Below are 23,787 nucleotides of genomic sequence, written 5' to 3'. Positions count from 1 at the left end.
GGGTGCAATTGGATTGACTCCTTAATTTCTCTTTCTTCAGTCTCATTGTTAGTGTATATAAATGCCACTGATTTTTGGACATTGATTTTGTATCCTGCCACTGCTAAATTGCTGTATGAGTTCTAGCAATCTTAGGGTGGAGTCTTTTGGATTTTCTACGTAGAGTATCATGTCATTGGCGAAGAGGGAGAGTTTGACTTCTTCTTTGCCAATTTGAATGCCTTTTGTTTCTTTTTGTTGCCTGATTGCTGAGGCTCGGACTTCTGTACTATGTTGAATAGCAGCAGTGAGAGTGGACATCCCTGTCTTGTTCCTGATCTTAGGGGAAAGGCTCCTAGTGCTTCCCCATTGAGAATGATATTTGCTGTGGGCTTTTCATAGATGGCTTTTAAGATGCTGAAGAATGTTCCCTCTATCCCTACACTCTGAAGAGTTTTGATCAGGAATGGATGCTGTATTTTGTCAAATGCTTTCTCTGCATCTAATGAGAGGATCATATGGTTCTTGGTTTTTCTCTTGTTGATATGATCAATGACATTGATTGCTTTACGAGTGTTGAACCAGCCTTGCATCCCTGGGGTAAATCCTACTTAGTCATGGTGAATAATGTTCTTAATGTATTGCTGGATCCTATTGGCTAGTATCCTGTTGAGAATTTTTGCATCTGTGCTCATTAGGCATATTGGTCTATAATTTTCCTTTTTGGTGGGGTCTTTGTCTGGTTTTGGAATTAAGGTGATGCTGGCCTCATAGAACGAGTTTGGAAGTATTCCATCTCTTTCTATCTTTCTGAACAGCTTTAGTAGACTAGGTATGGTTTCTTCTTTAGACGTTTGATAGAATTCCCCTGGGAAGCCACCTGGCCCTGGACTTTTGTGTTTTGGGAGCTTTTTGATGACTGCTTCAATTTCCTCCCTGGTTATTGGCCTGTTCAGGTTTTCTATTTCTTCCTGTTCCAGTTTTGGTAGTTTGTGGTTTTCCAGAAATGCGTCCATTTCTTCTAGATTGCCTAATTTATTGCATATAGCTGCTAATAATATGTTTTTAAAATCGTTTGTAATTCCTTGGTGTTGGTGGTGATCTCTTCTCTCTCAAATCATGATTTTATTAATTTGAGTCTTTTCTCTTTTGTTTTTAATAAGGCTGGCTAATGGTTTATCTATCTTATTTATTCTTTCAAAGAACCAACTCCTGGTTTTGTTAATCTGTTCCACAGTTCTTTTAGTCTCTATTTCATTGAGCTCTTCTCGAATCTTTATTAACTCTCTTCTTCTGCTGGATGTAGAATCTATTTGCTGTTCTATCTCCAGCTCCTTTAGGTGCAAGGTTAGCTTTTGTACTTGAGTTCTTTCCAGTTTTTGGATGGATGCTTGTATTGCGATATATTTCCCCCTCAGGACTGCTTTTGCTGCATCCCAAAGATTTTGAATGGTTGTATCTTCATTCTCATTAGTTTCCATGAATCTTTTTAGTTCTTCTCTAAATTCCTGGTTGATCCTTTCATCTTTTAGCAGGATGGTCCTTAACCTCCACGTGTTTGAAATCCTTCCAAACTTCTTCTTGTGATTTAGTTCTAATTTCAAAGCATTATGGTCTGAAAATACACAGGGGATGATCCCAATTTTTTGGTATTGGTTAAGACCTGGTTTGTGACCCAGTATGTGGTCTATTCTGGAGAAAGTTCCATGTGCACTTGAGGAGAATGTGTATTCAGTTGCGTTTGGATGTAAAGTTCTGTAAATATCTGTGAAATCACTCTGGTCCAGTGTATCATTTAAAGCTTTTGTTTCTTTTGAGTTGTTGTTCTTCGAAGACCTGTCAATTGTAGAAAGTGCTACATTCAAGTCACCAAGTATAAGTGTATTTTTATCTAAGTATGTCTTAACTTTGGTTATTAATTGATTGATATACTTGCAGCTCCCACATTCGGGGCATAAATATTGATGATTGTTAGGTCCTTTTTTGGATAGATCCTTTAAGCATGATATAGTGTCCCTTTTCATCTCTTCCTACAGTCTTCAGGATAAACTTTAGTTTATCTGATATAAGGATGGCTACCCTGCTTTCTTTTGAGGACCATTTGTATGGTACATGGTTCTCCAACCTTTTATTTTCAGGCTGTAGGTGTCCTTATGTCTAAAATGAGTCTCTTGTAGACAGCAATAGATGGGTCTTGCTTTTTCATCCAGTCTGACACCCTGAGCCTTTTGATGGGGTCATTAAGCCCATTCACGTTCAGAGTTACTATTGAAAGATATGAATTTAGTGTCATCATGATACCTATTCAGTCCCTGTTTTTGTGGATTGTTGCCTTGGACTTTCTCTTTCTATTACAGAGTCCCCTTTAATATTTCTTGGAGAACTCGTTTGGTGGTCACATATTCTTTCAGTTTCCGCCTATCTTGGCAGCTCTTTATCTCTCCTTCTATTCTGAATGAGAGCCTTGCTGGAGAAAGTATTCTTGGTTGCATGTTTTTCTCATTTAGTACCCTGAATATATCCTGCCAGCCCTTTCTGGCCTGCCAGGTCTCTGTGGAGAGGTCTGCTGTTACCCTAATACTTCTCCCCATAAAAGTTAGGTATTTCTTGTCTCTTGATGCTTTAAGGATCTTCTCTTTATCTTTGGAATTTTCAAGTTTCACTATTAAATGTGAGTTGTTGAGTGGTTTTTATTGATATTAGGGGGGAACCTCTCTATTTCCTGGATATGAATGCCTGTTTCCCTCCCCAAATTAGGGATGTTCTCAGCTATGATTTATTCAAATATATATTCTGGACTTCTGTCCTTTTTGGCACCCTCGGAAACCCCAATTAAATGTAGATTTTTCCTTCTGAGGCTATCATTTATTTCCCTTAACCTATCCTCATGATCTTTTAATTGTTTTTCTCTTTTTTCTTCAGTTTCCCTCCTTGCTATCAACTTGTCTTCTGTGTCACTCACTCATTCTTCTACCTCATTAACCCTCATCGTTAGGACCTCTAGTTTGGATTGCATCTCATTTAATTGATTTTTAATTTCTGCCAGATTAGATCTAAATTCTGCAGTCATGACGTCTCTTGAATCCTGTATGCTTTTTTCTAGAGCCACCAGTAGCTTTATAATAGTGCTTCTGAATTGGCTTTCTGACATTGAGTTGTAATCCAAATTCTGTAACTCTGTGGGAGAGAGGACTGTTTCTGATTCTTTTGAGGTGAGGTTTTCCTTCTAGTCATTTTGCTCAGTGCATAGTGTCCAAAAACAAGTTGTACTGGGAAAAGGAGAAAAAGAGAGAAGAGAAAAAAAGAAAAGAAGAAAAAAAAAACGGGGGAAGCAAACAGAAAACAAAAAGCAAGGGGGAGTATCTTCTGATTCTATATAGTGTAAATCCCTCGACTTCCCCTGGAACTTTCCAGTGCTGCTGGGTCAATAACTTGCTTTTCCCCCTGTCCGACTAGCTGGTCTTCTGGGGGCGGGGCCTGCTGTGGTGATTCTCAGGTGTGAGCTCCTGGGGGAGCTGCTCAGCCCCCTGCCTGGTGCCCGGCTCAGTGGGAGTTGTTTATCCTGTTTATCCTGTGAGGCCACTGTGAGGCTCAGTGGGGGTTGTTTATCCTGTGAGGCCCCAGGAGGAACAACAACAGTGGAGGCGGCCAGCTCTCCAGCCCTGGCGTCAGCTCCCACAGTAACTACCACAGCTCCCAGTCCACAGGGGCCTGGATGCTCCAGGGGTGGGGGCGCCGATCTGCACATTTCAGGGCCGCCCAGTGGCAGGAGCGTCCTTGCTGTCCTGTACCCTCCCGGCCTCTGCCTGTCCAGGGGGGTGCGCTGGATCCTGGGCTGTGTCCCCCAGCGCCCTCAGCTTCAGGGCCTGCGCCTCTGGAATCATGCTCCCGGCCGGGCAGCCCCCACTCCGTGGAGCCTCCGCCTGAGCCACCCCTGAGCTGCTCCCGGGTCCAGCCATGCACGCTGCAGCCTTTCAGGGAGCTCGGCGCACTCTCCCTGGGGCGCAGTTGCTCTGTTAGTGTTCCAGGGAGCCCGAGGGCATCCCCGCCCCTCCTGGGGTCCTGTTCCAAATCCCTGGGAGGCCTTTCTGCCCCGGGAAGATTCGTGAACCTCCTGCTTCTCCGGGACGGGGCTCTCCTGTCCTGGGGACACTCGCCCCAGCTAGCCCGGCTCCTCGCGGGGCCCCTCCCCCTTGGATGCCTTTTGTTTCTTTATTTCTTTTTCCCTGTCTTCCTACCTTGATAGAAGCGTGAACTCTTCTCACTGTAGCATTCCAGCTGTTCTCTCTTTAAATCTCCCACCGAATTCGTAGGTTTTCAGGATGATTTGAAAGTTATCTAGGTAATTTGGTGGGGGCAGGTGACTTGGGGACCCTACTCTTCCGCCATCTTGCCCCGCCTCCTGTATTCCTCAAGGTTACTGAACTCCTTCAATTCTAATGATGTTTTGGGGGCAGATTTCTTAAGATTTCTATATACAAGGTCATGTCACCTGAGAATAGAGATAGTTTTACTTCTCCCATTCCAATCTAGATATCTTTTATTTCTTTTCATTATCTCATTGCCCTGACTAGAACATCCACAACAATGTTGAATAGAACGGGTGAGAGCAAACATCCTTATCTTATCCCTGATCTTAGGAGTAAAGCATCCAGTTTTTTTACCATTAAGTGTTGATGTTAACTATGTTTCTTAGTATGTGGCTTTTACTAGTTTGAGAAAGTCCCCTTTTATCTATTCCTAGTGTGTTAAGTGCATTCATCATGAAAGTATTTTGTCAAATACTTTTTCATCACCTACTAAGATGATCACATGCATTTTATTGATTGCTCTTCATATGTTAAACCAACCTTGCATTTCAGGGATAAATCACAGTTGGTCATTGTGTATAATCCATTTTATATGTTGCTGTTTGGGTTGTTGGCACTTTATTGCGGATTTTTGCATCTGTATTCATTAGGAATATTAGTCTATAGATTTCTTTCCTGTGATGTGTTTGTTGGATTTGGGTATGAAGGTAACATTGGCCTCATAAAATGAGTTGCTACTTTGATTAATGTAAAATGCCAAAGTAAAAAATTGCAGACATGATTTGTATATAGTCATTTGGCAGTTTTCTGCACTAATCACCACCCCCAAGGGGCTAGTTCACAAATGGGCAATTTTGTGTGTGGCTGCCTTTGTTTCCAGTTGATAGCCATCAGTCACGTTCACCACAGGATAGTTATTTTTCTCTTTCTTTTTACTCAATTTTTTAAATTGTTTATTTTTCCATTGCATTATCCTCTTTTATTTACCCTTGTCTCCACTATATGTCTTCCCAAGGGCTCTAGCTCCCCTCTACTCAGTGCACTGAATACTGTTGTTCTATGAATATTTAGGGTTGAAAGGATTGCTGAATCCTGCTTGAGTTAAGCCCTCCAGTTTCCTTTTTTTGAATCACCCTTTGAAAGTCTTCCCACTGTCTAAGTGTCTCTCACCCATGAGCCACATTTCCTGACCATATTCTTTAATTACAGGCCTCTGTATTAGCCCTTTCCTGGTTAATGGTGAAAAGAAGAAACAACCTGTGCTATCCTTGACCCTTTTCTGGTCAGCTGCCCAAACATACATGATAGTGCCAACTGTATTAGCAGCTGTTCCCTCATAATATAGAGGGTCCAGGAGCAGCAGCAAAACATGAAGTAGAATTAAAAACTATATTTGGTGATATGTTGTGAATACCAAGCTATTAATACCAAAGTTTGGAAATACCAATGTGAAAAATATAGCCTTTCTCCTTAGATCTTTCTTTGACACTTTAGAGATTCTGGTAGTGTTGAAAGAACCCTCGGAACACCTTGGATATTTTGTGGATGGATGAATGAAATAGAAGAAAAGTATCCAGTATGCATACTTTTGTTTCTTTTTCCTTGAGAGGCAGTATTGTAGACTGAAAGATCATAGGCTCTGGAGCCAAAGATCTTAGTGGCTATCTAGGCATTGCCACCTATATAGTGGTTATGGGGGTAAAGTCATTTAATGTCTGTGTCTCACCTTCCTTCTCTGTGAAATCGAGAGTAATAATAATACCTGTTCCCAAAAATCTTCTCCAAAAACAATTTTCACATTTTATCCAGTGGTAGGTTTTTCTACTCTCTTGCTTGTGTATTTTGATGAACAAAATTTAATGATTATAATAATAAAACATAAATCTTTCCTATTAAAAAATACCTGCCCCAGTGTTGTTACAATGAAATAATAAAATATATATTAAAGTACCTAGCACGGCATTTGACTTAAAGTAGATGGTGGCCTTAAAAGATAGTAGAGCAGAATGTGCAAGAGAATAGACTATCAATTGGTGGTATTATTTTGATTCTGCTGTAGGCTCTATACTCTACTATGCACTCTGTATTTTGGAAAGGAAGTTTTAGAGTTAAGAAAGACATGAACCCTGCCCAAGGAACAAAACTTCTTACTCTGACTTGCTTGAGAGGGATGAAAGGAATGTGTAGAACAATGGAAGCAGACATTGTTAGTCTGCCAAGGTGATTCTGAGAGTAGGTAAAACAGAATTCTACTCTGAGACTCTGAATGGCCTCCTTTGTTTTCCAGTAGAAGGGGTCACATTCCTGTCTTTATCTCCTGTTTCCCTGACTTGGCATTTAAGTTATCCTGAAACATCCACAGTTAGGATTTTTAGTCCTAATCTGAATTATCCAAGATATAACTTGTATTAAGACAGCAATTTTGGTTGTCTGTATTGGACTAAAGATAGCCACAAATTCTTTGATGCTCTTCCGATAGCCTGGATCTATCTCTACTGCTTATCCCCTAAATCTGGGCTGGCCTATAACTGCTTTAATCAATTGAGTATGGCATAAGTGACAAAAAGCTCATTCTAGGCCTAGCCTTTAAAGCACTTGTAGTTTCCATATTGGTTCTTGGACATCTGAGCCATCATATGATAAATTTGACTACTCTACTGGAGGGACCAAATGGAAAGCCCTGGAGATGCTTGGAAATAAAGAGAGGCCCGGCTAGATCCAAACTTCCAGCCATTCCTTCCAAGGCACCAGACATATAAGTAAAGCAGTCCTGGACCCTCCATTTAAGCCGCCTGAATACCACTGAATGACTTTGGTTAAAGCCAATTGCAGTGGGAAATATTGCTCAGCTGGGCCCTGACCAAATTGTGACCAATAGATTCTTGAGATATAATAAAATGGATGTTGTTTTAAGCTACTATGTTCTATACAACAATGATTGTACAACAAACGAACCAGAAAAATGCCAAGTTATATACATATAAATTTAAGATTATTGTTTTTAATCGAAAGTAATTTATGTATGTGATAAAACAGTACATAAATGTATAAAATGTAAAGTCAAAGTCTTTTTCCTAATGCCGACTCCATTCCCAAAAGGAGCCATTAAATTTTTTTTGCATCTCTCCAGAACTTTTAATAAATATAAAAATATGAGTGTATCTTTTTTTTTTTAAATTTGTATTTATTTATGATAGTCACAGAGAGAGAGAGAGGCAGAGACACAGGTAGAGGGAGAAGCAGGCTCCATGCACCGGGAGCCTGACGTGGGATTCGATCCCGGGTCTCCAGGATCGCGCCCTGGGCCCAAGGCAGGCGCCAAACCGCTGCGCCACCCAGGGATCCCTATGAGTGTATCTTTACTTTGTCCTACCAAGAACATATTATGTATCTATTTAGCTTTGTAGCTAACTATACCATTCTGCACCTTGCATTTTTCACTTACCAGTATCTCTTGGAGAGCCATCAATGTTTATAGATCTTCTCTCTACATTTTAGGCATGTCATATTTTCCCATTGTAAGGATAGCCTAAACTCTATGAAGGTAGAGATTTTTTCTGTGAGATCAAGTAACTTGCCTAAGGTTACTCAGCTGATAAATCGGCAGAGCTGGGATTTGAATTCCAGAAGTCTGGTTCCAATAGGAGTTCCTGAAATGATGGAAATGTTCTGTGTCTCATGTTCCACTGTGTTCGCCTTTAGCCAGATATTATTGTTGAACAACTGAAATGTTAGTCTGGTGGGACTAAATGTTGAATTTAATTTAATAGATGTTTAATTTTATTAATTTAATTTATTTAATTTTACTAATTTAAATGTAATAGCTCCAATGTGACCAGTGGCTGCCATATTGGAGAGCAGGGCTTGAGAGTCTGTACTTCTAACTGCTATGCTCCTCTACAGAGAACAAAGAGTCTACTAAAGAGGCTTAGAAGGAAGATCCAGGGGGACATATAAAGAAAAATAAGTGCAGGGTCACAACAGACAAGAGAAAGAGAGTACGTCTAAGAAGAGGGTGTAGTCACTTGTGTTTAACACTGATTCAAGTTGCTGAGGATAGAGAAGTAACCATTGGAGTCAGCCAGACAAAAGTAACCTAGAGGGGCAGTTTGGCAGTTATAGATACTGGAGTAATTGTAAGATGAGGAAAATGAAAGCAGCATGTGTAAACAATTCTTTCAAAAAGTTTTGTCATGAGGGAGAGCAGAGAAACTGAGCTGCTGGAGGAGAATGAACATTCCAGCCTTTTCAAAATCCTCTTAGATCCACAAAACTTCTAGGAAATTCTTTCATACTGACGGGCCCATCACCCAAAAAAGCCCCACTGAGGATCAAAGCTAAATACTTCAATAGGACATAGCTGATTTCAAGCTAGCTTATAAAACTAATGTATTATCAATAGTAGTTAATTCTAAGGTAAGGTCTGTACCTTCTATCAATGGATCACATTTGCAACATGTTCTCATGAATATTATCTAACAGATTTTCAAAAGTGCATGGACAGCAGATAGTAATGTGCCCATTTTATGATGATGAAACCCTGAGGTAGGAATTGGTAAAGTGATTTGTGTAAGGTCATATAGCAAGTGAAAGGCAAAACTGTGAATGGAGCTTATCTCATAATTCACTGTCTTGTTTGTGACTACAATGATTTTTCCCCTTCTCCATTGATTGAGGGTATGTGTTGAGTCATCTATGAATTTCTCAAGATATGCTTTAGCTCTATTGTTTTCAGAAACACATGTCTGAAACATTGTGGAAAGTACCTAGTATTGCATCTTGTCTCCTTCACTTCTGCCTTCAGCCTAAGCCCCCTGTTGATCTTTTAGTATAATCAGGGTACACAAATATAGAAGGCAGCAGCTAAACCTGATGGGATTCTGGAAGAGGTCATAAGTGGAATGGACGTGTGTGGGAAGTTTTTAAAGTGCCTCTAGATTTGTCTTGCATTAATAAAGACACCTAAATTGTCTAGCTAACTTTGATCATAGGGGAAAGATATACAAAGGTTTTTGTTTCATATGCTTCAAGATCATATACACTCTACCTAGGGTCACTCTCTGGTCTTTTAGCATATCTACTCATTACAATAAGACTTGTCTTTGTCTGTCTTCTTGAAAGAAAGGGATTGGGTGGGGCAGGAAATGGAATATATAAGATCAGAGGTGGGTTGGAGAAGACAGGGCTCTCCAGACAAAAACACAGTTGCATAAGGAATCCCCAAACTCTGGCACTCCAAAAGTTTGCCTATCACCAGCTAGACCCCAAGACCTTGCCTTTACTGCCTGCCTGCTTGGACTCACCGACCTTTGTCACACATTTTTCCTTAAGCTCTTTCCAGCTTCTCTCTTAACTCAGGCAAATAGAAAGTGAAACTGCCCCTCAGGGCCATAGTGACTGCCCCGACAAGACCTCCAGCCTGCCCAGACTAGCCAGCCACTTTTAACTTAATCTCTGACTCGCACCTGTACAGATGGATCATGAGTGGCCTTTAGAATGACTGCTGACTACTTTTATTATAATACTAAAATCTCCACCCAAGGAGGAACCTCAGCCTCATTTATATAACATACAATGTATGTATAGGCACCTTTCCTTAAGGTGCATTTGTGACCTTATGCCAGCCTCTACATACAATGACAAGGCACCCCTATCTAAATGTTCTTCCTCACCCTAAATAAAGAGAACCTATCCACCCTTGCTTGGGAACTCACAGCTTTGGAAAGCTATTCCCTGTGATCCCTTTATATACTGCAAATAAAATTTACTTTGTGCAACAGCTCAAACCTGGTGCAGTTTCTGACTCACCAAGGAGCAAACTCATGTTGGTTCGGTTATATGACCACCTTCCTCCCACTGCCTCTCCTGTTTCTAGGATCTTCCCTCATGTCTCCCAGTCTATCCTCCAGGTCCCCTGCTGTCCCAATCCTTGGTCAGTGCCTGCTAACTAACACTCTGGAAACATACCTTACCTGGCTCTCACCCACCAGAGTCATCAGTTGAGCAGTTTAGGGAATTGACTCCTTTCTTCTTTTTCTCCATTAAATAAGAAGAAATTAACTTGTTTGAAACCATAAGAGACCCCTGAATAGCCAAAACAGATTTAGGAACGAATAAAAAAGCTGGAGGCATCATGTTTCCTGATTTCAAACTATAATACAAGTCTATAGTAGGCAAAACAGTATGATATTGACATAAAAGCAGATATATACATTAATGGAACAGACTAGAGAGCTCAGAAACAAACCAACACAAATATGTCAATTAATTTATGACAAAGGAACCAAGAATATACAATAGGAAATGGAAATTTTCTTCAATAAATGGTGTTGGGGCAGCCCCAATGGCCCGGCAGTTTGGCGCCGCCTTCAGCCCGGGGTATGATCCTGGAGACCCAGAATCGAGTCCCCTGTCGGGCTCCCTGCGTGGAGCCTGCTTCTTCCTCTGCCTGTGTCTCTGCCTCTCTCTCTCTCTGTGTCTGTCATGAATAAATAAATAAAATCTTTAAAAAATAAAAATAAATAAATGGTGTTGGGAAAACTGAACAACCACATATAAAAGAATGAAGCTGGACAACTATCTTATACACAAAAATTTACTCAAAATGGATTAAAGACTTAAACATAAGACCTGAAAACAAAAACTCCTAGAAGAAAACATAGGAAGTTAGGAAGTAAGCTCCTTTAAAGGCAACCTACCAAATGGGAGTCAGTATCTGCAAAACATATATCTTGATAAGGGGTTAATCTCCAAAGTGTATAAAGAACATATACAACTCAATAGCAACCCCCCCTCAACCAGACAATCCAATTTAGAAAATGAGCAGAGGATCTAAATGGTCATTTTTTTCAAAGAAGACATACAGATGGCCAACAAGTACATGAAAAGTACTCAACGCCACTAATCACCAGGGGAATGCAAATCAAAATCACAATGAGATATCACCTTACACTTGTTAGAATGGCTACTATCACGAAGACAGAAAATAACAAGTGTTGGTGAGGATGTGGAAAAAAGAGAACTCTTGTGCATTGTTGGTGGGAGTGTAAATTGGTGCAGCCAATGTGGAAAATAGTGTAGAAATTTGTCAAAAACTTAAAAACAACATTACCATATAATCCAGGAATTTCATTTCTTGGTATTTATTTGAAGACAATGAAAACACTATCTCAAGAAGATACATTCAATCCTCTGTTCATTGCAGCATTATTTACAATAACCAAGATATAGAAACAAACTATGTATCCATTAATAGATGAATGGATAAAGAAAATGTGGAATATGTATACAATGGGATATTATTCAACCATAAAAAAGAAGGAAATCTTGACATGTGCAACAACATGGATAGGACTTGAGGGCATTCTGCTCTGTGAAATAAGTCAGATAAAGACAAATACTCTATAACCTATAAAGCCAACCAAACCAACCAGTCATGGATACAGAAAACTGATTGGTTATTGCCAGAGGCAGGGGTGGGGGGTGGGTGAAATGGGTGAAGAAGGTCAAAAGATTCAAATTTCTAATTATAAAATTAGTAAGTCTTGGGGGTATAATGTACAGCATGGTGACTACAGTTAATAATACTCTATTGTATATTTGAAAGTTGCTAAGAGTAGATTTTAAAAGTTACAAGAAAAATATTGTAATTATGTATGGTAGAGGATGTTAACTAGACTTACTGTGATGATTATTTCACAATATATACAAATATTGAATCATTATGCTGTACACCTGAAATGAATATAATATTATATGTCAATTATATCTAAATAAAAAATAAATAAGAAATTAACTCAAATATTTAAAACAGGGGGGATCCCTGGGTGGCGCAGTGGTTTGGCGCCTGCCTTTGGCCCAGGGCGCGAATCCTGGAGACCCAGGATCGAATCCCACGTCGGGCTCCCTGTGCATGGAGCCTGCTTCTCCCTCTACCTGTGTCTCTGCCTCTCTCTCTCTCTCTCTCTCTCTCTCTCTCTCTGTGACTATCATAAATAAATAAATAAATAAATAAATAAATAAATAAATAAATAAATAAATAAATAAATAAAACAGGGGGAAAAACCCAAATATTAATCAGGAAATTGCACTGAAACCTACAATGAGAGGGACCTTGCAGATTAATCAGTGGGCTTATTTACAGTTAGTTAGTTAGACCCAGTAGGGGCAGGTGACTTTTTCAAGGCCCACAGCAAGGGACTTGGGATGAGCTTCCTGATTCTCAGGCATGATGTAGTTGCTGCTCAGTGGCAATCCCATCCCTGTTTGATGAATGAATCACTCAGTAAGAAGGGGAAAGTCAGACAAAGGCTTTCAACAACAGCTCTGTTAAGTGCAAACTTTCCCACACCTTAATTTGATTAAGTAAATGAAAGATTTAAGCTGAGAAAGATGTTTTGATGATTGTTAATTAAACTCTGGCCATCAGATAGAGATTTCAACAACTTGATCCCACACAAATAAATTCTAAGTTCAACATTAAATTAATGCATTTCACTCCACCTCTTAGTTTTCCTTCATCAAGTCTCTAATTGGCATCAACAACAGTGGGAGTCAGGGAAGAAACTCAAGGAAAGATTATCTAGTGGTAGAATGGACTTTATTTAGCATAGCTGCATCTGAGCTCTGTGACCTTGGGCTAGTTTTTCAGCATACAGGAGTTTATTGCTACCTCCTGAGGTCATTGTAAAGATTAAATGAGATCACAAATGCAAAACACCTAGTACAGTGTTTGGTATACAGTTACCAGTCAACAGTCATTGTCTGGTATCACCATCATTATTATAATACCAATTGTTGAGATGGAAACGTTCTCATTACAGCAAGGAGACATTACTTATCCCACAATGGCTTAAAAACACAGGATAAACTCTCCCTCTTCGCCGATGACATGATACTCTACATAGAAAACCCAAAAGCCTCCACCCCAAGATTGCTAGAACTCATACAGCAATTTGGTAGCGTGGCAGGATACAAAATCAATGCCCAGAAATCAATGGCATTTCTATACACTAACAATGAGACTGAAGAAAGAGAAATTAAGGAGTCAATCCCATTTACAATTGCACCCAAAAGCATAAGATACCTAGGAATAAACCTAACCAAAGAGGTAAAAGATCTATACCCTAAAAACTACACAACACTTCTGAAAGAAATTGAGGAAGACACAAAGAAATGGAAAAATATTCCATGCTCATGGATTGGCAGAATTAATATTGTGAAAATGTCAATGTTACCCAGGGCAATTTACACGTTTAATGCAATCCCTATCAAAATACCATGGACTTTCTTCAGAGAGTTAGAACAAATTATTTTAAGATTTGTGTGGAATCAGAAAAGACCCCGAATAGCCAGGGGAATTTTAAAAAAGAAAACCATAGCTGGGGGCATCACAATGCCAGATTTCAGGTTGTACTACAAAGCTGTGGTCATCAAGACAGTGTGGTACTGGCACAAAAACAGACACATAGATCAATGGAACAGAATAGAGAATCCAGAAGTGGACCCTGAAATGTATGGTCATCTAATATTCAATAAAGGAGGAAAGACTATCCATTGGAAGAAAGGCAGTCTCTTCAATAAATGGTGTTGGGAAAATTGGACATCCACATGCAGAAGAATGAAACTGGACCACTCTCTTTCACCATACACAAAGATAAAGTCAAAATGGATGAGAGATCTAAATGTGAGACAAGAATCCATCAAAATCCTAGAAGAGAACACAGGCAACACCCTTTTTGAACTTGGCCACAGTAACTTCTTGCAAGATACATCCACAAAGGCAAAAGAAACAAAAGCAAAAATGAACTATTGGGACTTCATCAAGATAAGAAGCTTTTGCACAGCAAAGGATACAGTCAACAAAACTCAAAGACAACCTACAGAATGGGAGAAGATATTTGCAAATGACGTATCAGATAAAGGGCTAGTTTCCGAAATCTATAAAGAACTTATTAAACTCAACACCAAAGAAACAAACAATCCAATCCTGAAATGGGCAAAAGACATGAAGAGGAATCTCACAGAGGAAGACATGGACATGGCCAACATGCACCTGAGAAAATGCTCTGCATCACTTGCCATCAGGGAAATACAAATCAAAACCACAATGAGATACCACCTCACACCAGTGAGAATGGGGAAAATTAACAAGGCAGGACACAACAAATGTTGGAGAGGATGGGGAGAAAAGGGAACCCTCTTACATGTTGGTGGGACTGTGAACTGGTGCAGCCACTCTGGAAAACTGTGTGGAGGTTCCTCAAAGAGTTAAAAATAGACCTGCCCTACGACCCAGCAATTGCACTGTTGGGGATTTACCCCAAAGATTCAGATGCAATGAAACGTCGGGACACCTGCACCCCGGTGTTTCTAGCAGCAATGGCCACAATAGCCAAACTGTGGAAGGAGCCTCAGTGTCCATCGAAAGATGAATGGATAAAGAAGATGTGGTTTATGTATACAATGGAATATTACTCAGCAATTAGAAATGACAAATACCCACCATTTGCTTCAACGTGGATGGAACTGGAGGGTATTATGCTGAGTGAAATAAGTCAATCGGAGAAGGACAAACAGTGTATGTTCTCATTCATTTGGGGAATATGAATAATAGTGAAAGGGAATATAAAGGAAGGGAAAAGAAATGTTGGGAAATATCCGGAAGGGAGACAGAACATAAAGACTCCTAACTCTGGGAAAGGAACTAGGGGTGGTGGAAGGGGAGGTGGGCGGGTGTTGGAGGGGAATGGGTGACGGGCACTGAGGCGGACACTTGACGGGATGAGCACTGGGTGTTTTTCTGTATGTTGGTTAATTGAACACCAATAAAAATTAATTTAAAAAAAACACAGGATAATAGTAGAAAGACCTGCATTGAAATCAAGCCCTGCCCCTTAGTGGTTGTGCATTTTGGGGCCTGCTATTTAACCTCACTGTGTCTCCATTACTGGGGATTGATAAAGAGTTTTCCCCATAAGGTTATTGAGAAGATTAAGTGAAGTGATACATACGTACAAAGCATTTAGCATAATAGCATGCACTAAAGGTAACTTGTGTTAGTAGGTAGTGGGTCCAGGTCTTAAAAGCCTTGTAAGGGAGGATGCCCCAGGCTTGGCTTCTGGGAGGGAGGGAGAGACCCACTCCAGGCCTGCAACAGAGGCTACCCCAAGGCTTTGTGTGTGCTCCCTGTGTTTCCTCTCTCAGAGGCCCATTTCCTTTGCTCTCTCATCATTTCCTCTCATTCTTGCCAGTTCAAAGCCTTTTACGGTGACTCGGGGTTTGGACATTATGGGTTCAGTTTCCAGACATTTCCTGTTACCTTTCCTTTCTATCAGTTTCCTTTTTCATGGACATTCTGTTTTCTTGTGCTCCCTCACCAGAGCACAATGAGGTGGCTAAACATTCTCATGTCCACAGAAGGGCAGCAGAGCATGGTAAAAACAGTCCTGGACTGGGTATCAGGACAGCTGTGTTTTAATTTTTCAAAATATGCGTGGGCATGTCACTTCCTCAACTTGAACCTTGGTTTCCCTGTTTTGAGAGAGAGAGAGAGAGAGAGAGAGAGAGAGCATTGACCTATACTGATGAGCAATTGGAAGGCCCAGACACCTTCCAAGTCCTTGCTATGACCTACCTTTGTGATGAGACCTTTGATCAAATTTCATATCTATCTATTGTATTCTTAAAAAAAAAAACAGAAGAATAGGGGCTCCTGGGTGGCTCAGTCAGTTAAGCGTCTGCCTTCAGCTCAGGTCAGGATCTCAGGGTCCTGGGATTGAGCCTTCACATGGGGCTCCTTGTTCAGTGGGGAGTTAGCTTCTCCTTCTCCCTCTGCCCCTCCCTGTCTTACTTGTGTGCTCTCTCTCTCTCTCTCTCTCAAATAAATAAATAAAATCTTTAAAAAAAACCCAGAAGGGTAAACCAGTCTATGTAAGGCAGCCTTCCTAGAGTTGAGGAGACTTTTAGTATCACTTACCCATGGGAGTGAAGTCCAGGCATTGGCTCAGTGAATTGGGAAAAAGCAACTCATTCATCAGGCAGCATCAGCTAGAATGCCCTGAGGAGCCTGTCCTTCTGGAAAACTCGTAGCTCAGGTGTTGCTTAAGGTTTTTCAGTTGTCCTCCCAGGTCACACAAAGAGGTGTTTCCATCTGGAGAAGTTGGGTGAAGCTGGAACAGGCAGGAGGCAATCAGTGAGTCAGGGAGCAACTTAATTTAACCATATATCCCTGGTGCCTGGCACACGCTTGGGTGCTCTCTAAACGTTGCCCTGAGTGAATGGAACAAATTGCAAGGTGGCTCCATTGCCATTTTCTGTGTGACCAGAACCAAGTCATTTCAGCTTCGTATATTTTTGTGCTTTTTATTGAAATATATTTGACCTATAACATTATGTAAATTTAAGGTGTACATGTTAATATGATACATTTCTATATCACAATACCATTGACATTGCAGTGATAATTAGCACCTCTATCATATGACATAATTATTTTTTGTAGTGGTTGGAATAATTAAGTTCTAGTCTCTTAGCAAGTTTGATGATTATGATACAGTATTATTGTCTATATTCACTATACTGTGTGCATTAGAGGTCTAGGGCTTATTGATTACTTGTTGCAAGTTTGCTTAAAAGCAATGTCTGTTCTATCTCCCTGCCCCTTTCCAGCACCTGGTAACCATCATTTTACTCTCTGTTTTGGACCACTTTGGCTTTTTTAGATTCCTCATATACATTTCACTTCTGTAAACCTAGTTCCCAGTGACTACGATGAAGATGATTTTATCTCTTGAGGGATTGTTTTGGCCATGAAATGACAAAGTGCACATAAATGTGCTCGATGAAAACAATGCCCTAGAGCTGTAAGGCATAGAAAATGAGAAAACTTACCTACTGTTAGATTCCTCCTCCCTATCATTTTAGCGACTAAACTTCAGTGCCAATTTTCTCACTGACCATCTTCTATTAAAAATAGTGAAGAATTCAAGTAATGAGACTCTATACACCCCCATGGGATGCTAAGCTATTCTTAATTTTGAACAGAAAAAAAAAATGGTGCTGCTTATAAACATTTCTGCCTTTCCTGAAAAGAGCCTGCATGAGAAAAGGGTGCTTACACCTGGCATAGTCGATCCCTAAGATGACTTCCAGCCTGATGACTCCAGAGGGTGGCAGCCTCTAAAAGGACCTCAAAGGGCAGGTTCTGTTTTACTTGGCCTTGTTTTCCCACGTAGTGCCTTGCAGAGGGTCTAGCAGGCTCCCCTATTGAAACAGTAAATGCAAAATTGTGAACTGGTTGACTGTCCAACAGACCACCACGAGATGGCGGTAAAGGCAGGTGAATTCATCCTGTTCTCTGTGCTTTCTCCATCCCGCCTCCCGCCCTCAGGTCAAATAGGGTTCATGCTTCATCTCCTTTCTTCCGTTTCCTCTGCTCAAACTTACTTCTATAAACCTCAGTAAGTCTTCTTTGTTCCCCTCACTTTTAGTGAGTGTCTTTCCCGGGCTGCTCTGGAACGACACAGTATCCTAAGCCTTCTCCAAAAAAATTAAAAATATATATACATAAACAGAAACCAGTTTTAAATAGGGGTGTTGGTACAGTAGCGCCCATTTCACGGGGCTCTTGTGAGGACAAAATGAAGTGAGGCACCTAAAACTTAGTACAGGGCCTGAACTCAATAAACATCAACAAGAACTGCCATGATTATTGTTGTTACTCTTACAGGTTAGATTACCCAGGTTATCTAATAAGTGAAAGAGCTTTCAAAGGTAGGGATCAGAGGGAAAACTGGGAACAGTTCTTGCACATCCCCAGGGCAATTCTTTGGCAAAGTTAGAGTTACAGGGGTGGAAATATATGTCTGTCCACTGTGTTGCATGACTTTCTCAAACAATTTTCACCAAGTCCCACTCAGATGAATTGGGAAAAATTGCATACACATGTATCTTTCAAAAGAAAGCCTGTAAGCACTTCATCAAGCACACTGTAGGTCCTTTTTTCTATTTTTAAAGATTTATTCATTTATTTGAAACAGAGAGAAATAATAGAAGGCAGGAGCTTAGGGAACAGAGGGTCCTAAGCCGACTCTGCGCCGAGTGCAGAGCCCAACGCAGGCTGGATCTCAGGACCCTGAGATCACGACCTGAACTGAAACCAACGGCTGACCACTTAACCAATTGAGCCATCCAGGCACCCCCACACCATAGGTTCTTAATTAAAGTTTGACTTTCATCTAAAAGTTGGATCAGTTTGAACTAATGATAAGGTCTCATTCAGGTGGTTCCCCACTGGACTGTGCTTTGCAATCACAGGGGCCTCTCCCCAGAGAGAATAATTCTATAGATCTGGAGCAGGGCCTAGAAATCTGCATGTTAAAGCTGTCTCCAGACATTTGTGGGAACTAGTGGGCTAATTGAAAAATGTTTAGCTGAGAGGAAAGGGGACCCAGAAGTATTGCTTATTCTGGGTGCTGTGCTGAGTGCTTTATATGTGTCATATCATTTGACCTTCACAGCTGCTCTGTGGTGTCACTTCCATTGTGCCCATAGGACTGCTAAAACTCAGAAATGTTAAATGACTTGTCCATAGTTTCAGTTTGTAAATAACAGGTCATGGTTGCAAATACCATTCTCTGCCATCCTCATGTTCATGTGCCAAATGACTTCCTGGGCACACATGGACCTGGCCCAGTCTCAACTCTCTGGCTAAGTGGCAATCTTTATCATATACTTATCTGTCTGCTCAATGACTTTCTCTATAATGACATTCCTGCCTCTAGCTGGGACCTGATGAATGAATAAAACAAATACAAGAGGATTAAATGAAATAATGGATAGAATAGGTGCCTTGTAAATTGTAAAATGCTATACACATATCGGGTGGTATTATTTGTGGCATTGATTGTTACCCAGACATACTGGGCCCAAGGAGAGCATTTAGGGTCTATATCTATTGGCCAATGGAACATGGATAGAAATAGCTGATGTTCAAACCTGGACTTGCAGATATGGGGCTAAGTCAATGGCTAGAATGAGGGTGCACCTGCTTCTGAATCTTGAGGTCTATCAGCTTGCCTGGTCTGGCATTCTAGCATTAATAAGAATTTGAAGATTCTGGCAGAAATATATAAAAGTAGAGCAGTGATGTGGCATGCTGCAGGAGGTGAGGACATGTGTGCCCTTGCTCCTTCCTCTTTTTGGACTCCATCTTTGCAGTAGAGGATGCAGCGGCTGCTGTTCAGTCTTGCTGGAGGACATCAGTCCAGAAGATCAAGTCTTGATCCTGACAGGTATATCCCCTAGAGGATGAGGCTATCCTGGGTCAGTGTGGAGTGGAGGCTCTGATCACCCTGGAAGTAGCAGGCCACGTACTTGGAGGTGAAGTCCATGGTTCCCTGGCCCATGTTGGGAAAGTAAGAAGGCAAACTCCCAAGGTGGCCAAATAGGGGAAACAGAAGAAGACAAGCTGAGCCAAGCAGAGGCTGCAGTGCAACTGGCACTTTGTCAATGTTGTACCCACCTTCGGCAAGAAAAAGGGCCTCCATGCCAACTCTTAAGTCCATTGTAATCCTGGCTTTCCCCAATAAAGGGACCTAGTCCAGTCAGAAAAAAAAGTATATAACACTCAGTAAGCATATTATGGACACTTACCATATATAAGATACTGAATGAGACACTGTACATTATTTTAAGAATTGAAACACATAGTCTTCAAGAAGCTTTGAGGAGACATTTTATATATATATATATATATTTTTAATATATCTATACATATTTAATATTTATTAAATATATATTTTATATAATATACATATTTAACATATATTATACATATATACACACTGCATAGCATTATAGCATTTTAAGAATTGAAAAGCATAGTCTTCAAGAAGCTTTGAGGAGACATTTTATATATATAAATATATATATACATTTATAGACATTTATTAAATACAACTATAATGATTTTAATCCCAAACCATAATGATATCAATTATCAGAAGTATTAAATACTGCTAAAGCACTTGAGAACTCTAGAACCCATTTTCTTTCTCTTATCAATCTTTTTCATCTATTTTATAGAAAAAAACCTCTGACTTTCTCCATATTCCTGAAGATACTACACACCACTTTCTTTTTTTTTTTTAATTTTTATTTATTTATGATAGTCACACATAGAGAGAGAGGGGGGGGGCAGAGACAGAAGCAGGCTCCATGCACCGGGAGCCCGATGTGGGATTCGATCCCGGGTCTCCAGGATCACGCCCTGGGCCAAAGGCAGGTGCTAAACCGCTGCGCCACCCAGGGATCCCCTACACACCACTTTCTTGATCCATTTCACATTCTGTGGCCAAAGTGATCTTTCAAAAATGCAAATCTGGTGTTATTCTTTAGCAATGGTTCCCCATTGCCTACAGGAAAAGGACTCGGGAAGCGTGGTCTATAGGGACCTTGGCCATCACTTCCATTAACACTCAAGCTCCTCCTCTTTGCCCTGAAAATACCACATTCTTTCAAACCTTCGCAACTTTGCATGTGTTCTTTCATTGTTAGGAATACCCTTCTCTTTCTCAGTGAGCTAACTTCCTACTTTTTCTTGAAAACTCTTTGCCCCCTTAGAACTGCACTTCATGCCCCTCATCTGTGTCATTGTATTGCTCTATGTCACAGCACTTATCACACTAAGTCTGTTTACTTGCTCCACTTCTGTCTCTGGCTCCCTTTTACTCAATCTAGTTTGTTGATCTTACCTATGTGAGAACAATGTATTTAAAGAGCTTACCACGATGACTTTATTAACTGAAAAAGTTCAAGTGGATGCAATCAGAAATCTATTGAGCAGATGCTAGAGGAGAGGGGCCAATTTCTAAGAGGCCAAGTATCTTACAGAGTACATGCTGAGTCAAGCAGGTCCAGAACTTGGTTTTTTACTAGTCTCTTTGAGGAAAGTACTTGTCTTAGTCTGTTTGGACTGCTGTAAGAGATGCCAAAGACTGAATGATGTATAAACAACAAATATTTTTCTCATAGTTCTGGAGGCTAAGAAGTCCAAGATCAGGGTGCCAGCAGATTTAGTGTCTGGTGAATTCTTTCTTCCTGATTCATATGTGGCAGTTTCTCGCTGTGTCTTCACATGGCAGAAGGGGGAAGGGAGTTCACTGGGGTCTCTTATATAAGGGCACTAATACTATTTATTAAGGCTTCACCCTCATGACCTAAGTGTCATGAGGTGTCCCAAAGGCTCCACTTCCACATACATTCACATTGGGCATTAGGGTTTAACACATGAGTTTTGGGGAGATGCAAACATTCAGTCTATAGCAATTTCCAAATCTCTTCTGAAATGCTGCTGCAAGTGTAGTTTGATGAGCTATAAAAAGAACAACATAGAGTGACATGAAGGTTTATTCAGGGGCAGGTGGGGGACAATCTCGAAAGACCCAGAAGCACAATTTAAGTTGACCTGAGACATGCTTCCTTGCCTTTATCCTCCATTGAAGAGAAAAGATGATTGGAGTAACTAAACCTCAGGATAGCTATGCAAGAAATAACATAAATAGGAAAGACTGGTTGACAACATACAAGGATGAGTCAGAAGCAAATGCTTACTAGTGCTGGGGAAGGTTTCAATGGCAGGGTTCAATTTTTTTGGCAAAGTGTAAGAGAAAACAATCAACCATATCAGGGCATCTCTGTCACCATGAGGATTTGGCTCTTTATTGAGTGCTACCCTGACTTTCTAACAAGTAGCTAGAAACAGTGGCTACTAACAAAAACATGGTTACCTGAATTACTGAAGTTTTTCAAAGGATTTTTTTTTTTGTTTTGCCTTTTTCTCTGGCAAGGGAGCCTAACAGGCTTCTGGAATCTTCAGTGGGTTCTGGGCCTCCAGTCTGGTCTTCTGTTGATACTCATGTTTAGCCTAGAGAGTGAGAAGAGAGCTATCCTCATGGTTTTGGCTATCTTTTCACTGGGGGCTACAGTGGGGTGGGGGTGGGGAAAGGGTGTTTGGCAATTGTCCTTGAATTCATTGGCTTTGCTTTATTTTTTACAATTATTCATCCATCCTGAACCTAGCAGAAAAAGTTCTCTCTTCATTTAGCTTGGCTGCATTGAAAATATTTTTATGCTGCTACCTATGGAGACCCTATAGTTAGCAGTATCTTTCTGAACAGATGGGACCACCAGCTTCTTCCAAACCCTTGCTGCCTGCTTAATACAAAATGCAAGTCCCCATGGCAAAAATATGTTGAATAAGCAAATAGCAACCCTATCATTCCCCTCCCCCCACCATACACACCAAACAGCAATTTGGGAGGTGGGTTGCAGCCCTGGTTTCATAAGCTCAGATGGTGCTACAGTGATGAGAGGAGCAGCTGATTTTCCTGAGCTGGGTCTGCTCTGGAAAAAAACTCCATCTTTATTAAGAAGAGGTCTGTTGAAGAGCTCAACCTCTCCACTCTGTCCCTAGGTACCAGATTCTCTAGTGTTCTAATCTTATACTAAGGTTTTCTAAGCAAATTCTCCCTGCCTTTCTTTTCTTCTTCTTCCACCTACTCCATTGACTCTCCCTTAGATTCTTTCTTCTGTAGATCTCTCTCTAGTTCTTCTTCTTTCCCTCCATAGAATTCCAAAAGAATCTTAGGTATCTCTCTGTAGCTGAGGTGACTGCTCTCAGGGCCAGTGCAGGCAGCCTGGTTTGAAATGATGAAGGCTGTGAAGGCCCCTCAGGTGGCTCCTAGACAGACATCTCTGCATATCTGTTCCATCTATTCTGGAAGGTGAAGTTGAGGGCAATATTCTGGTTCCCACTGCAGATCCTCCTCCATCCTTGGGGTCACTTCTTCCTTTATTTTGCCTCTGAACCTAGAGCAATGTCTCTCAAGTGCCCTGATTATTGGAGTATATAAGATGATAAAACAATATTAGTATTGTTCTATTTGCATTCTACCTGAACTACTTCCCCAAATCCTGACGACATGAGTTCCTAGAATTTGGATGTCATTTTTGTATAGGAATATAGTCTACAGTCCACACCCCAAAGATGTTTACATTGTTAAACAGCTTTATCCTTCTTGCCCTACCCCAAAGCTCAAGCTACTTCACAGTCCTCATCCCCTCCACCAGCCTCTTTCTTACTACATATCCAGGGCTCCTGACCTCTGATCCTGGGTCACAGCATGCCTTTTCCTAGAGTATTAGCTCCTAGAATTAGACTTTTGGCAACACTTTCATCAAATCAAAACTTCATATTATCTGAAAATTCCATTTCATCTAGGCTAGTCAGTGTTGGAAGTGTTAGTGGTCATTATATACTTGCTACATCCTTGCTTCTCTGTCTCTTCCTCCAAACTTTCAGGGGCCTAGACTTCTATCAGATGATTTTCTAAAAAGGAATACTTGAAAAACCCAAAAGACAGACTTACTTCATTTTTTATTTTTATTTTATTTTTTTACTTCATTTTTTAATGAGGACTTTAATAAAGCAATTTCA

The 23,787-nt window shown here is 40.6% G+C and overlaps 2 protein-coding genes across 4 annotated transcripts in view; one reads left to right on the top strand and one right to left on the bottom strand.

Annotated features, from left to right (window-relative positions):
• Nucleotides 1–23,787, top strand: part of LHFPL1 (LHFPL tetraspan subfamily member 1) — a 255,441-nt gene that overhangs the window by 24,549 nt on the left and 207,105 nt on the right. The gene's annotated exons all lie outside the window — the stretch shown is intronic.
• RTL4 (retrotransposon Gag like 4) overlaps nt 12,867–23,787 on the bottom strand; it is a 518,532-nt gene continuing 507,611 nt past the window's right edge. The window contains exons 6-9 of the transcript XR_011998095.1: nt 19,813–19,885; nt 17,408–17,552; nt 16,267–16,459; nt 12,867–15,821 (exon numbers count right to left, since the gene is read on the bottom strand). The gene's annotated coding sequence lies outside the window, so the exon portion shown is untranslated. The remainder of the gene's footprint in view (nt 15,822–16,266; nt 16,460–17,407; nt 17,553–19,812; nt 19,886–23,787) is intronic.

This window comes from Vulpes vulpes, chromosome X (genome assembly GCF_048418805.1).
Source record: "Vulpes vulpes isolate BD-2025 chromosome X, VulVul3, whole genome shotgun sequence".
NCBI lineage: Eukaryota > Metazoa > Chordata > Mammalia > Carnivora > Canidae > Vulpes > Vulpes vulpes.
The sequence above is the reverse complement of the archived record's forward strand: the minus strand, read 5'-3'. Positions and strand labels throughout refer to the sequence as shown.